The following is an 11,953-nucleotide window of genomic DNA, read 5'->3' as shown; positions in this document are numbered from 1 at the left end:
TTACTAGGGTTGATTGGTTATCCAAATGGAAAAATAAATGAATCTTGAATGGTGTCTTATACCATACACACAAAAAATATCATCTAGGTGGATTTTTTAAATTTAACTATGGAAGGCAAGACAATAAAATCACCAGAAGATAATATAGATAGTATAGGATAATCTTTTCATGAACTTAAGTTAGGGTCAGTATTCTTAAATAGGATATAAGAGGCACTCATTACAAGTGGAAAAATTTATAAATTAGATTACAGTAAAATTAAGAATTTCTGTTTATCAAACATCATTAAGAGATCAAATGGACAAGTCTTGGACTAGATCAGTAAATCTGTAACATATATAAATGACAAAAGAGATTATATCCAGAATTTATTTTTTAATTCTATAAACAAATGAGAAAAGACAAACAAAAAAATGAGCAAGTGTTCTTAAGAAACAATTCAAAAAGAGAGTACCTAAATAGCCAATAAACATAAGAAAAAATGCTCAGACTAATTAGTAATGAGGGAAATGCAAGTTAAAACTAAAATGAAATACCAAAATGTCAAATATTAAAAGTCGTCAGGAGCAGCACCATGGTGTTTGGCGAGAACAAGCACCTTACAAAAGGCGGCATAAAGAAGGCCAAGAAGAAAGTGGTTGATCCATTTTCTAAGAAAGATTGGTATGATGTGAAAGTGTCTGCTATGTTCAACATAAGAAATATGGGAAAAATACTAGTCAGCAGGACTCAAGGCAACAAAATTGCATCTGATGGCCTCAAGCGTTGTGTGTTTGAAGTGAGCCTTGCTGATCTGTGGAATGATGAAGTCGCATTTAGAAAATTCAAGCTAATTACTGAAGATGTCCAGGGCAAAAACTACCTGACTAACTTCTATGGCATGATCGTACTCGTAACAAATGTGTTCCATGGTCAAAAAATGGCAGGCCACGACTGACACTCATGTTGATGTCATGACTACCAATGGTTATTTGCTTCCTCTGTTCTATGTTGGTTTTACTAAAAAGGGCAACAATCAAATATGGAAGACTTCTTACGCTCAGCACCAATAGATCCACCAAATCTGGAAAAAGATGAAGGAAATCATGACCTGAATTGTGTACTTCAGCCTGGCTCTTTTTGAAATTTTATCAAAAAGTGATAAAAGAGGTTTAAAAAAACCAAAATATCCAGCCTAAATAGACACCATAAGAAAGCAGAGAGAAATTCTGGATGGAAGCCCTAGTGAGGAGTAGAGAGTTTACGCTTGCTCTAGATCTCTCTGCCATTTTCCTGTAAAACTAATAGTACAGCTACACAGACAGCCAATTTAAGCAAACACCCATCTTTTTTGTATTTACACACATACACACACACACACGACAGTTTGAATGTTAAAAAATTGAGTTATGTATTAATACACACAAACTAAAGAAACATAGTCTTGTGGTAATTTAACTAGTAAGTGTACATTTCTTAGGCATTTACTCTGATATGATTTTAACAGCATCATCCCTCTGATTGGAGTGGATAAAAGGCAGAATTCATGGGTTGTGTTACCAGACAAAGTAAGGAGTAAATAAGAGTATATTATTATAACTGTGTAGTCCAATATAGTAGCTACTATGCATGACTAAGTTTAAATTATCTAAAATTTACTAAAATTAAAAATTCAGTTCCTCAGAAAAGTTACTCACATTTCAAATGCTTGTTATCTACACATGGTTAGTAGCTACTAAACTCAATAGTAAAGAACATTTCTATCATCACAGAAAGTTCTGTTGAATGGCGTTGATCTCCTATTCATATGTTCAAGTCAGACAGTCCCTTTGGCTAACCTAGATCCTGAACATTTTCCTTTAATCCACATCAAGATCTGGGTATTTTCTTGAAATTGTTTAGATGTTGTATTGTATTGTTTAGGCTGTGGTGTGGCTGGTAAAAACAAGAAAAAAAATGAGTGGCTCAAGCAAGTGGCAAAAATATAACTCTCTTGAAAACAGTCCAAATGGAAGCAATCTGCTCCATGACATCAGCTAATCCAGGTCCCTGCTAGCTGCTGCTTTGGCAGCTCCCTCATGCAGGTTCTCTCTCTTGTTCTGAGATGGCTATTCCAACTCCCATCACCATGTACATATTCCAACAAAATGGCAACAGGGAAACAGAAGAAAGAGGCTGCTCCTTTTCTCTGAAGCACAGAACTCTGAAATAACACACATTGCTCCTTTCCACATCTCATTGGTCAGAAACTAATCTCCTAGCCACACCTAAGTATGAGGGTGCCCAGGAAAGTAATCTTCAGCTTGGCATCTGCATGCCTAACTAAAATTTCTATTCCCATAGAAAGTAGGAACTGATGTTGTTACGGCATGTAGCAGTCTTTACTACACATACCTACATTTTGTATTCTCCTACACATATAATTGTTTTCCTGCTTCCCTCTTTTTTAGATGTTTAGATAAAGATGATATAAAAATTTGACTGCAAACATGTAAAACGTTAAACGAGACATTTAAATCATCAACTGATTTTTGCAGTAGAATTCTCATTATCAGTTTTAAGTTCTAAACCCCTATAAACAGCGACTTATCCTCAAAACAGAAAATAGACATTCACTCCCATTCTGCAAAATACAGGAACAAAATGTTAATCCAAAAAGATCTTACAAAAGACCAGCTTAGTGATTTCTGATAAGCAATGAAACTTACTGTATGCCTTCTATTCTTTTGGGTCTGCAGATGAGTATTCTAAATGAAAATCTATTCCTACTTAAATCATAAAATTAAATCCTATAATTATAGTTAATTTTTGCACAGAGCAGCACGTAGTAAGCATTAATTAAGAATTATTTTATACTAGTATCTAATAAAAGACTCATTTAATAGATCAGAGCATTGTGTATGTAAACCACTCTTCACTGAATTAAAATATAAATGTAAGTTAAATTAAGTCAAATTTTATTGGTATAATTTATTGGATTAATAATTTCATGTAAATTCTTACTAACTGAGAAATATCTATTAATTCAGCTCTTTTTATATTTTTGATATAGTTTACATGAAAAGAAAATCAGATTTTAAGATTATTATTTAGTTTTTCAAAAGTAGAATAATACGTGGATCTTCATGATAAATAGTAAGGCTTCACAACTGTCCAGCCTGAGAACATAAGCCTGCATTTGATGACCCTGAGCTTGTGATTTACAAAGTCAGGGGCACCATAACAAACTTGCAATAACAAGGCAAGGTTCCATATTGCTATCTCTTCAAATAATGGACGCTTTATTAATAGAGATAGATGGAATACCGAGTCATCACCTAAGAATTTTCATTCCATTTGGTCTGTTCAATCATTTATATGATGAGGTACCAAGACTCTATAATATAATAAGATATTTTTAAAAGAAAGTAGAGGTTTTTTTTGTTGTTGTTGTTTTTTAATCTCGAGAGATGCCTCTAAGTCATCCACAGCTAAATGTAATGTCATGGTCTCTTTGACATATGTAAAATATTTCTTCATCAAATAGTTCCTCTTATCTACATTTTTTCTCCACCTCTTTACCTTTACTTCCTCAAATTATCTTCTTCTCTGTCAAACTCTCTCCTCACTTGAATCTTCTATGTCATAAACACAGGACTATAAAGCCAAGTTACTGGCTCCCAGAGACTCATAAATATAGGACAAAAGACTGATTCCTAACTCAAGTATAGGATTATGTACAGTATTTGAGAAATAATAAAAAACTAAGGGAATGGGAGATATTAAGAACATAAAGGGATTGACTTCCTTCCAAATTTAAACTGTAGATAACTATAATGCTACCCTAGAAAAGTGAAAACTGCCTGTTACTCATTGTACCAAAAATTTACTTAATTATCTTTAAATTTTTTACTTAATTTAACTATTATGAAGCCCCAATCCTTAAAAATTACAAGAAAGTATTCCCAATTTTCTACTTCCATTTTATGTAGTCATTCCAGCTGTTAGCAGAAGAAACTACACCAGAATAGCGCAAAACAAATAATATTTCTTTTCATGGTCTCTCATAGTGCTCTGACCATTAATTAATAAAATAATATTTATGTAGAGATAATGTTCTCTAAATGGGTTGTCTTTCCTAATCTTCAGTTTCTCAAAGGATGGAAATATAATTCGTTCCATTAGGTTATTTTGGATTTTCACATCAAGAAATAATCCAACAGAAATTTTTTTATGTATTTGCTAGGTTTTGGACCTCTGATCTACACTGCATGTTTCAGTCATCCCTGGGAGTTTGGGCCAATTTTTGTGCAGGCTATCAGATCACACCATCAACATTGTATGGGTCACATAGCATGTGTTTTTTTTTTTTTATTATAATGGTTAGTTATTTTAAAAATCACTTCAATTACTGTGTATGTATGCTTTCCCAGATATATCACCATAAAACTTATTGTTTTTACTTTTTCTTTATAAACCTACCCTATTACAGGATATAATCACATTATTTCTGGCTTACTGTAATATGCTCCCAAATTGTTTCTCCACCAGTCCAACATTGGTTTAGTTGATATTACAGCCTTGAAACACTCTTTTTTGGCAAATTACTAGAAACAAACAAGGTAAAACAAAAATCTAACTCTCACTAGCTCTACATTTCTAGCAAACTGAAATCCAAATGCTCAGTTTGACAGTCAAGACCCTGTACCATCACATGTCACACCCTGCACTGTCCACACTGTCACTCAGTCTGAAACATGAACCTATGCCTAAGCAAAATAACGGAGAATAAATGAGGAGTGAGTAAAATTTATATAAAATGTTTACATGGCACTGAAAATATGTTCAAGGCGCTCTCTTTGACCCAGAACCATGAAAGAGCAAAGTATATTTGGAAATAGTAAATAATTCTGTGTGTTTTCAATATAGATAAGATGGCCAGAAAAAACTTAAAATGTTAAGAAAGCTCTATGTAACATTAAGGCACCTAGATCCTTTCCAAATACAATGCAAAATCATTAAAGAATTTTAAGCAGAACAGTAAGTTGATGATATTTGTACTATAGAAAGCTATCCCTGACAGCATGTAGATGATTGATTGAATGGGACAGAGACTAGGGAAATTAGTTTGGAATTCCAGTTGAAAGATGACAATGGTTTGAAATGAGAACATGACACCAAAAAGGAATTATTTGAGAAAAGGCACTATTTCTTATTCCTTTCTTGTGCCCTCAACACTTAGCAAAGTGCCTGCCAAATATCCATCCTCAATTTCAAAATGATTCTCTAGACGAGAAAAAGTGACTAGTGTCAACATGTGACAAAAACATAAATTACTGTCAGGTCTTCTAGTTTATTTATTCACTTAACACAATGCTATTAAATATCTCTAAGTACATTGTTATAACCAATCTGTTTGCAAAGCCTTCATGGACCACCTCCCCACTACAAGACTCTCTTCAGTCTCGTTCTACCGTTTTTATGGCACAAATACCCAGGAGAGAAAATTTTAACTCTTTCTCATTTTTCTTTATTCTCACTTCAGCCAAAACAAACAAGCCAAAACATTCCCATCAAACCTTTTCCTTGACTAATAAATACAAAGATGCTCATTTTCCCTGGCTAATATCACATGTTTTGTCATGAGCAATTCTAAACTTAATTCACTTTGCTTTTTCAACCATAGTGTTAGCTTCTTATGGGTAAGGACTTGTCAATTTCTTAAAATTTCTAGAACACAGAATAATAGGTACTTTAAAATAATGTTGGTTAATCGGTTCCTAAAATTTAGGAATAGTTAAGTCAATGATAATGTCTTATATTAAAATACAATTAGAGTAGGGGAGTGATGACTTTTACATCACTGTGATATACAGGTGCCCTAAACAACTTTGCATGGTTGAAATTTTGCAGGTTTTACTGAACATATAAGATGTCATATTCTATTGTTATGTGCACAAAGAAAGGAACTGTAGCTGTGACTGGCATAAAAAGAATTTATAAAGATGAGGAAGTCAATTCTGAACAGGTTTTTCTCTAAAATCCTGGCAGTGAGCAGTATCACCAAGATTAAAACTGTGGAAATATCATACAAAAAAAGGGTATTATTAATCTTATTTTATGGACAGAATTCATTGTTCTCTTTATATAATATAACTTATACTTTTATTTTTAGCATATTCATCCCAATTTTTTTTATCTTCAGGTTAAAAGCAATTTGTTAAAAATGTTTATGACTTTAATAACCAGAAAGAACAATGTGAATTCATGAGCCCACATTTAGACTTAGAGATGCTTGTGCATAGACCAGGGCCAAGGCATCCTTAACTAAGGCAAGGTACAGTGTGAGAAGGAAGGAAAAATGACCGGCCCACCAATTTGATACTGCCAAAGGTCAGTCTTACCTACCACCTCATCATGAAATGAGATGCGGTCATAACAAAGTACAACTACATATTCAATAAACATTTATTAAGCACCAAGTGTATGCCAGGCAACTAAACTCTGAAGATATAAAGCTGAACTCTCCCTTGGTCCTGGCAACCTGTAAGAATCAGTGCTGGCCCGTCTCAAATTCAAAGACCAGCTGAGACCACTTATTTGGTCTCAAGCCCCACATATCCAGTTCCCCACTAGATACCTCTAGCTATCCCACTAAATAATTTAATTGGCTCTTGAAACTTTATGTGTCCAATTCTTAGTTAACTGGTGTAGTCCCTCTAACTTGTCGTAACAATTACCTCTCTGGGCAAACTAGAAACAAAGCAAATACCTTGCATCTTTCTTCTAGGTCATTTCCTTTTCAAATTAAAACAAAACAAAACAAAGAAACAAAATAAGAAGTGCAATTGATTTTTATCTCCCATTTTCATCTCATTGTAATTCTCCAGTCTGCGCACCATCTGCTCTTGCTAGACTATGGCAAGTGCTAGCTAGAACTCCTTGCTGTTTCCTTCCTGCCCATGTCTGCCCCCTTCCATCCATTATTACCACAGCAACAAAGGCAATCCTTCTGAAATTCATATCAAATCATATGTACCCTAGTAAAATCTTTTGATTATCTCTCATAACACCTGGAATAAAGAATGCAATATTAACTTGGCCTCTAAGACTCCAGGTGATTTTAGCACCATTTTGTGCTCCTTTATCTGAAATCTGCACTCTATGCAAGATGGGCTATTTTAGTTTCTCAACCTCACCTTGACACTTTGCCTCAGAGATTTTGCACTTTCTGAGATCTTCCCTCTGTCTACAAAATTTTCCCTCCCTAGTTTGCCTCATCTTCTAAAGCTGTACTAGCTAATATGGGAGGCACTAACCATAAGGCTATTGATCACTTGGAAGATGGCCAGTCAGAACTGAGATGTGCTATTTAGATATACTAACATATACAGTGGATTTGAGACACCTAATATTAAAAACAATGTAAAACAGTACATCTTTTGCTAAGTGCTCTTACTACAAAAGAAAAAACCAAAACAGAGCACCTACAACAGCAACAAAAACCAAAGAGGGCAGAGGAATCTTTTGGATATGATGGATATGTCTATGTCATTGATAATGGCCATTTCATGATTGTATACTTATCTCCAAACACATCAAGTTGTATATATTAAACATGTACAGTATTTTGAATGTCAATCATACCTCAATAAAGTGATTAAAATACACACACAGAATGTAAAATATTTCATCACTAATTTTTAGATTGGTTGCATATTGAAATAATATTTTGAATATATTGGGTTAAATAAAATATATTGTTAAAATTAATTTCACCTGTCTTTTTTCTTTAGCTAACATAGCTACTAAAAATTAAAAATTTCATATGTGGGTTGAATTACTCTTCTACTGGAGAGCAGTGCTTTAAATCTTAATTCAATTATCAGTACTGCTAAGGAGTTTTTTTGTAAATTCCCACAGTAGTTTAGTTCCTTCTCTTAGATACTTTCATTGCACTCTTTCCTTTGTAGTTGTAGCATTTATCTCAATTGTAAGTTAATATTTATTCATGTAAATTTAAAATTTTTTTAATATCTCTACTCCCTGCTAAGATGCAGACTTCAAGAGAGTGACTCATTCAATCACTATAATCAATGTTTGAAAAAAAAGTTCTTATATATAGTAAACATCCAATAGTTGAATGAATAAGTCAATGAACCGGTAAATGGAGGAAAAACCGACACAGAAACAATCACTTAGAACCTTGTGATAATTGGAAGAATAACAGCATGAAGAAAGAGGCAGGAACTGATATACGAGAATGAAGTGGCAAGAGATGGTTTTAGAAGGGCGCTCTCTTATTTCTAGAGTCTTGGCACTCTGAATAAATGCTGATATTTTTCTTATATTTCATGACAGCATGAACAACAACCATAGGTGAAGAACATGGGCAAATACCATGGCTTAGGACCTTTTAGGTAGGGGCAGGAAGCTCTACATGACTTTGGGCCTGTGCCCACTGGACACCTTGGGAAGTCCAATATTACTTACAGAGGAATCACTTTTTTTCCAGCTTGTTGTTTATTTTGTTCATTTCTTTGTTTCTTAAAGAGTATGGACTGAAGTGAACTGAATTTTTGGCCCCATTTCTTATCACTCCTACCCTCCACCCCCAACCCTTGCATGGCCTTGCTTGTGTGTAGCACTCTTCACTGCTTCTTGATGTTAGCTTAGGCCATGTACTTTGACCAATTACAAGTAAATAAAAGTGACATTTTGCCAATTCTGAGCCTTGGTCTTAAAAAATTGCATGTGACTTAACTCCCCCTTTTGTAAATCTGCCTTCATCATGAGAACAATATGCCCTACATAGCCTGCTAGTCCCAGGCGGAGGAGGAGTGAACTAGGGAGCCAAAGATAAGCAGTAAGGAACACAGCCACCCAGACAAGGCCAGAATAAATCAGAAAAATACTGAAGAAGATGCATCAATATGGTAAAATAGATGGTCTCCAGTGTCAATCTCACACTCAACTGATTAATTTACAGCTGTTAAAAGGCAAATACTGCCAACCAGGGACTGCTAGAGCTTTGAAGAAGAAGAGGAAATACCTGTAGAGTTTATGAAGGTGGGAGAAGCCATTGTGAGAGACAAAGGGACCGCTCCAACCATTTCCAGCCCTGGCTGCTTCAGGGCCAGCCCTGGTGAGGGACGGGAAGAAGCTATAGCACACTGAGCAAGAGCCAATGCTGTGCCCTTGGCATGAAGTTGCCCGAAGTCTGCAGGGGAGAAGAGGGCCTCGGAGCACACCATACTAGCCCCCAGGCCAGCGTTCTGGTGCACCCGCATAGCAAGAGCTTCATCTGATCAAAGAAAAGAACCACCCAGAGTCCAGTGAGTCATCACAAGGGACCTGTGCACAACCTGTTCCACAGGAAGCATTTGGAATGCAGGCAGCGGGGGAGGCTGGCCTGCCAAGGGAACATTGGGACACAGCATGGGTACCTGATCTGCCTTCCAACTGGTACAGGCCCACTCAGTGGAGACTGGTCAGGGTGATAGAACTGTAGGGGACATCATTTGCTGAGAAGACTCAGTCCCTGGCCAGAATTTCCACACAGCTCAGGAGTATCTGACCTCACAAGACCAGGAAGTGATTAAAAGGTCAACAATTAAAATCCAGTCCACACAAAAAGACTTTCGCAGAGAATCAGCAGCAAAGCAGCAGATTAGCTCAATCTCAGGGCCCAAGTGCTGGTCCCCATAGGAAGTTCCTACAATGCTGGAATTAACCAAAACCACAGACCACAGAAAAAGCTCTGATATTAATCCCAAAAGGTCTACCATCATCAACAAACACAGGTAGCAGTCACCTCAAATGCCCAGGTGTCAATGTAAAGGTCAAGAAAGAACAGAGAAATATGACACCATCAAAGGAAAAAAAACAAGCATCTGCAATGGACCTGGAGGAACAGTGGACTTATGAAACGTCTAACACAGAATTCAGAATAACCCTCATAAGGATGTTCAGGGAGTCGTGTGAAAATACAAATAGAAAATTAAATGATATCTGGAAAACAATCCAGGAGTAGAATAAGAAACTGGACAAAGGCATTGAATCAATTTTTAAAAATTCTAGAAATTCTAGAAACAAAGAATACATTATCTGAACTGAAAAACTCAATAGAAAGCTCCAACAGCAGACATAATCAAACTGAGGAAAGAATCAGTGAGCTCTAAGATAAAATATATGAAAATATCAAACCAGAGGAGCAAAAAGAAAAAAAAGAATAAGACAAAATGAAACAGAAATACAGCAAATATGGGGCTCCCTCAAGCAAAATAACCTCCACATATTTAGCATACCTGAAGGAGAAGAAAAAGGAAGAGATGCCGAAAGCATATTCAAGGAAATAAGGAATAATGGCTGAAAATTCCCCAGTGTGGAGAAAGATGACAGCATCATCCTGGTACAGGAAGCTCAGATGTTGCCAATCAAATTCAATCCAAGGAGGAACACCCCAAAGCACATCATAATCAAATTATCAAAAAACAAAGACAAAGGTAGATTACTGAGAGTAGCAAGAATAAACAAACATAATGTTCAACAGAGCCCCGACATATCTCTCAGTGGATTTCTCAGTAGAAACCCAACAAGCCAGAAGAGAAAGGGATGGTATATTCAGAGCGTTGAAGGAAAAAGACTGTCAGCCAAGAATTATCCATCCAGCAAAACTAACCTTCAAATACAAAGATGAAATAAAGTCTTTCCCAGACAAAAGCATGGGAATTCACCAACACTAGACCTTCCTTAAAAGTAATGCTAAAGAAAGTTCCTCAATCTGAAAGAAGACTAAGCTAAGGAGCAGCAAGAAAACATTTGAAGATACATAACTCATAGTAAATTTAGTTCACAGACCACCTTGGAATGCTCCAATGTCATGGGGGGTGGGGTGGGGAATAAACTGCTTACAACCTTAGTATAGAGACTAAAGGACAAACTTAACAAGGCAATGACAAATACAATAACCGTATAAGAGACAGGCCATATTAAAAGATGTAAATTGAAAGAACAAAATGTCAACAAGTGGGTGGGAATGTGTAAAGTTGGCTTTGGTGATTTCTTTGTCCTTACAGATTTCTTTTTCCATATCAAAGTTAAATTGTTATCATTCTGAATGACTATAACATGTTTTAACTATGCATAACCCGTTATAACTATAACACTCTTTTTGTAAGCCTCATGGTAACCATAATATGAAAACTTACAAGAAACATACCAAAAAAAATTGTTGAGAAATCACAATAAGTCAGGCACAGAAAGACAAATACTGCATGGTCTGTCATAGAAGTAGAGAATAGAGTAATAGTTACTAGAGGGAAAAGAGGCGGGGGAGGAGAACAGGTGGGCTAACGGGTACAAAACTAAGCTATCTACCCTAATTGAATCATTGTACAGTATATGCATGTATTGAAACAACATACCGTACCCCACAAAAATAAATATAAATAAAATTGAAAAAACAAAGAGGTAATTAAGATAAAATGAGTTATTAGGGTGGACCCTCATCCAATAGGACTAGTGTCCTTATAAGAGGAAATTTGAGCACACAGAGAGACACCAGGGGTGCATGTCCCGCAAAGAGGCAGCAAGAGGGCAGCCATCTACAAACCAGGGACAGAGGCCTCAGAAGTAACCACCCTGGCCCTGACACCTCAATCTTGGACTTGTAGTCTCCATAACTGTGAGCAAATAAATTCCTTTTTTTAAAGCCAAAGAAAAAGCACCTAAGCCAAAACCTAGTCTATACTTGGTGAGTGAGTAATAATAAGTAATTGCTTTTTTAAGCTGCTGAGTTTCAGAATGATTTGATATGTAGCAACAGGTAACCTACAAATGGACAAACTTTACTGGAAAAATAACATACAGCAGGAATGCCTAAAACCTATTAGAACATTAATAATAACAATGATAATATTACTAATAATAATCATCATTGCATACTGACTGTATGCCAAACTCTATACTTTGCCTTTTTTTTTTTTTGCTTTT

At 35.7% G+C, this 11,953-nt stretch overlaps 1 pseudogene; it reads left to right on the top strand.

The window, feature by feature from the left end:
* The first annotated feature begins 575 nt into the window (after window positions 1-575).
* Window positions 576-1,095, top strand: LOC134380774 (small ribosomal subunit protein eS1-like; annotated as a pseudogene).
* Window positions 1,096-11,953: the final 10,858 nt, after the last annotated feature.

The sequence above is a fragment of the Cynocephalus volans genome, chromosome 6 (genome assembly GCF_027409185.1).
Source record: "Cynocephalus volans isolate mCynVol1 chromosome 6, mCynVol1.pri, whole genome shotgun sequence".
In the NCBI taxonomy this organism is placed as follows: Eukaryota; Metazoa; Chordata; class Mammalia; order Dermoptera; family Cynocephalidae; genus Cynocephalus; species Cynocephalus volans.
This window is presented reverse-complemented; position numbering and strand designations above follow the sequence as displayed.